Here is a 5,000-nt window from a genome sequence, read left to right on the forward strand (position 1 = left end):
GCCGCAGATCGCGGGGTCGAGCTGTCGCTGCCGTTCGTCACGTTCCGGTGCTAGCGATAGTCGAGAGAACGAACGAATTCGGCACGGCGACACACAGACCGCGCGCGGTCGGTTTGCCGCTCATGTGAACAAGTTCCGTTCCACGTTTCGCCGCGGGGGGCTCTCGAGTCTCCCGTACGGCAAGCGTGTTTACGGTCGTTTCCGTGGCCCGAACGTATGAATGAGATACGTTGTGTCCTCGTCCGTGTCGACGGTCCTGTTCTTGAACGAACGACCGTCGCCGACGACGGACTCGCAATCTTACGACGACCTCAGAGCAGGCGAGACTACCCGCTGAATTTAAGCATATTACTAAGCGGAGGAAAAGAAACTAACTAGGATTTCCTTAGTAGCGGCGAGCGAACAGGAAACAGCCCAGCACTGAATCCCGCGGTTCTGCCGCCGGGAAATGTAGTGTTTGGGAGGATCCACTTATCCCGGGGCGTCGGCCCGCGTCCAAGTCCATCTTGAATGGGGCCACTTACCCGCAGAGGGTGCCAGGCCCGTAGTGACCGGGACGCGCCACGGGAGGATCTCTCCTCAGAGTCGGGTTGCTTGAGAGTGCAGCTCTAAGTGGGTGGTAAACTCCATCTAAGGCTAAATATGACCACGAGACCGATAGCGAACAAGTACCGTGAGGGAAAGTTGAAAAGAACTTCGAAGAGAGAGTTCAAGAGTACGTGAAACCGTTCAGGGGTGAACCTGAGAAACCCGAAAGATCGAACGGGGAGATTCATCGTCAGCGACGCAGGCTTCGCCGCGGCTCGTGATGTCGGGACCTCGCGTCCACGGCACTCGGTCGCGGTGCAATGTCCGGCGGCGCCGGCGTGCACTTCTCCCCTAGTAGGACGTCGCGACCCGTTGGGTGTCGGTCTAAGGCCCGGTCGGCTGCCTGTCTCGGCGTTCTCGTCGGGGCAGACCCCCGGTTGCCCGTCCGGCTGCCCGGCGGTACCCGCACGGTATAGAGCCGCATTGAACTGCGTCGGGCCCGCCGCAAGCGCGGTCAGCGATTCCCGGTGGTCGGACCTAGCGCCGTCCCCGGGCCTGGCCAGCTGTTGGCTGGCGGTGTCCTCTGGCTGGCTCGTTCGAATTATCAAATACCGGTCGGCGACGCTATTGCTTTGGGTACTTTCAGGACCCGTCTTGAAACACGGACCAAGGAGTCTAACATGTGCGCGAGTCATTGGGACGAGCAAACCTAAAGGCGAAATGAAAGTAAAGGTCAGCCCAGCGCTGACCGAGGGAGGATGGGCCGCGTCACGATGCGGCCCCGCACTCCCGGGGCGTCTCGTTCTCACTGCGAGAAGAGGCGCACCCAGAGCGTACACGTTGGGACCCGAAAGATGGTGAACTATGCCTGGTCAGGACGAAGTCAGGGGAAACCCTGATGGAGGTCCGTAGCGATTCTGACGTGCAAATCGATCGTCGGAACTGGGTATAGGGGCGAAAGACTAATCGAACCATCTAGTAGCTGGTTCCCTCCGAAGTTTCCCTCAGGATAGCTGGCACTCGCGTACAAAACGTACACGAGTCTCATCCGGTAAAGCAAATGATTAGAGGCCTTGGGGCCGAAACGACCTCAACCTATTCTCAAACTTTAAATGGGTGAGATCTCTGGCTTGCTTGAACTATGAAGCCACGAGATCTCGGATCAGAGTGCCAAGTGGGCCACTTTTGGTAAGCAGAACTGGCGCTGTGGGATGAACCAAACGCCGAGTTAAGGCGCCAAAGTCGACGCTTATGGGATACCATGAAAGGCGTTGGTTGCTTAAGACAGCAGGACGGTGGCCATGGAAGTCGGAATCCGCTAAGGAGTGTGTAACAACTCACCTGCCGAAGCAACTAGCCCTGAAAATGGATGGCGCTGAAGCGTCGCGCCTATACTCGGCCGTCAGCGGCATACGAGGCGGCCTAGGCCGTCATGAAGCCCTGACGAGTAGGAGGGTCGCGGCGGTGTGCGCAGAAGGGTCTGGGCGTGAGCCTGCCTGGAGCCGCCGTCGGTGCAGATCTTGGTGGTAGTAGCAAATACTCCAGCGAGGCCCTGGAGGACTGACGTGGAGAAGGGTTTCGTGTGAACAGCCGTTGCACACGAGTCAGTCGATCCTAAGCCCTAGGAGAAATCCGATGACGATGTTGGTGTATTTCTATGCCTGACACGCGCGTCGTGACGCCGGTGATTGTGCGAACGTCGGGCCTCGCTCGGCGTTCCCCCCGGCGTGGGCGCGCGCGGTTTGAAATGTGACACACCCGTCGGGCGAAAGGGAATCCGGTTCCTATTCCGGAACCCGGCAGCGGAACCGTTTACAAGTCGGGCCCTCGCAAGAGAGTTCGTCGGGGTAACCCAAAAAGACCTGGAGACGCCGTCGGGAGATCCGGAAAGAGTTTTCTTTTCTGTATAAGCGTTCGAGTTCCCTGGAATCCTCTAGCAGGGAGATAGGGTTTGGAACGCGAAGAGCACCGCAGTTGCGGCGGTGTCCGGATCTTCCCCTCGGACCTTGAAAATCCAGGAGAGGGCCACGTGGAGGTCTCGCGCCGGTTCGTACCCATATCCGCAGCAGGTCTCCAAGGTGAAGAGCCTCTAGTCGATAGACTAATGTAGGTAAGGGAAGTCGGCAAATTGGATCCGTAACTTCGGAATAAGGATTGGCTCTGAGGATCGGGGCGTGTCGGGCTTGGTCGGGAAGCGGGTTTGGCTGACGTGCCGGGCCTGGGCGAGGTGATGGTAATAACCGGATCCGAGCTCGGTCCCGTGCCTTGGCCTCCCGCGGATCTTCCTTGCTGCGAGGCTTCGGCGGCGGTTTGCCGTTGCCGTCGTCCTCTTCGGCCGCCATTCAACGGTCAGCTCAGAACTGGCACGGACTGGGGGAATCCGACTGTCTAATTAAAACAAAGCATTGCGATGGCCCTAGCGGGTGTTGACGCAATGTGATTTCTGCCCAGTGCTCTGAATGTCAACGTGAAGAAATTCAAGCAAGCGCGGGTAAACGGCGGGAGTAACTATGACTCTCTTAAGTTCATTGACACTTAAGACTCATGTTGCTCCCTATCCACAAAGGGGATTGGAGGACCAACTTTGCTGTGCAAAGAGGGAGACCCACCAGTTCCCAAGTGCCTAGTCCCACCTCCTCGTGGTGTGGGCCGGTAACACTCGTTGTTAGTCAACGCAACGGGTGGCCAACGGGACAGGCTAATCTCAAAGGTGACCGGTGAGCAGCCCTCACAAGCCTTACCTCTCCCGCAGGGTGGTCACCGACCAAGTAAGAACATCACTTGGTTACAGAGGCAAGGCGAACCTGGCTGCTGGGGCTACCTCCCCCAGTAGCTTCATACATTTGGTCCAAGAAATAGAAACTTAGCCTCGGATGAAAGCGGTCCGTCCACTGACGGTACCGCACCAAATGTTCAAAGAGATGCGGACTTACCTTACACCTGTGAGTTCGAAGGGTGCCCTCGTAGATTTGGCAAGCCATCAGGAAGATCTCTTCATCATCGTCTTGCACATAAAGACTGGTACGATGCACGCGTTATTGCTGAGAAAGCCAACCGAGGAACCGTTGCGAGGGCTAGATGGTCAACAGAAGAAACTGCACTGCTCGCTATGAAAGAGGCAGAGCTAATGCTCGGCAATGTACGGTTCATGAACCTGGCACTCATGCCTCACTTTCCGGAGCGTACCCAGGAGTCAATCAAGGGACAAAGGCGAGGACAAGAATATAAAGATCTAGTTCAAAAATACCATATTGAGTTACTCGCAGCTCAGCAGCAAAGGAGATCATCTGCTCCATCTTCGTCCCTGGGTCCCGATAATATCTCAGGTTCTCCCTCAGGCACTCCTCCTGAGTTGGTTGAAGCAGAAGTCTTGTCCCCCGGGTCGGCAACAGCAGAAGTGACCAATAGGATAACAACTGACGTCCTGGCATCCCCCCCTAGACCAGCGACGGATAAGATTATGGACTTTTTAAATAGTTTGCAACCCTGTCCCTTTCCTGACTTTGAAGCTGATAAGCTTCAAGAGATTATTCACAGTGCCTCGGCACTTGGGAAACGGAGCACCTCTCGAAGATTGGAACTCTATCTTCGGGAGGTGTTCCCGGTCGTTCCCAGGTTAGTCAAGAAACATCATCGCAATGACGCCCAACCAGTATCGCGGAGGAGAGGTCGTAGACAGGAGTACGCCAAAGTTCAAAAGTTCTATCACAAGAACCAGCGCAGGTGTTTGCAAGGAATTTTAGACGGTGTGGATGACTTTAGACTCCCCCCAAAAGAGGTTCTCGAACCATATTGGAGAACAATCTTCTCAAGTGAGAGCAACGTAGAGCCACCAAAATTTATCCAAGAGACAACTATTGACGACCTATGGAACCCCATTACATATGAAGAAATTAGGAATTCTATGCCACTCCTTAATACAGCGCCAGGGCCTGATGGGTTAACAGCCAAAAAATATAGGTCGGTACCACCGGGAATTTTAATTAGGGTTTTTAATTTGCTGATGTGGTGTGAAGATCTGCCCTTACATCTTTGTATGTCTCTCACCACGATGATCCCGAAGAAGGATGGGGCAGCAGATCCCGAAGACTTTCGTCCGATTTCCGTAACCTCAGTCTTTACTCGTGGTTTCCATAAGATCCTAGCCTCGAGATTGGACAGTAGGGTCAAATTACACCCGTCTCAGAGGGCCTTTCAAGCTGAAATTGATGGTTGTCGTGACAACGTCTTTCTTATGGATTGTATCATTAGGGACAGTTATATGAACAACAACACAAGGTACCTAGCCTCCATTGACTTGACAAAAGCATTTCCTTCGGTGACTCATCAGGCGATTTTCAAGGCGTTAAGGGCAGCGGGTGCTCCACCTCAAATGGTCAGCTATGTCAGTAGGTTTTACGGTAAAATGCAGACCGCGATTCTGGGTGATGGATGGATGTCTGATAGGATCAGGATTTTGCGAGGAGTCATGC

This window comes from Neodiprion virginianus, chromosome 4 (assembly GCF_021901495.1).
Source record: "Neodiprion virginianus isolate iyNeoVirg1 chromosome 4, iyNeoVirg1.1, whole genome shotgun sequence".
Classification (NCBI taxonomy): domain Eukaryota; kingdom Metazoa; phylum Arthropoda; class Insecta; order Hymenoptera; family Diprionidae; genus Neodiprion; species Neodiprion virginianus.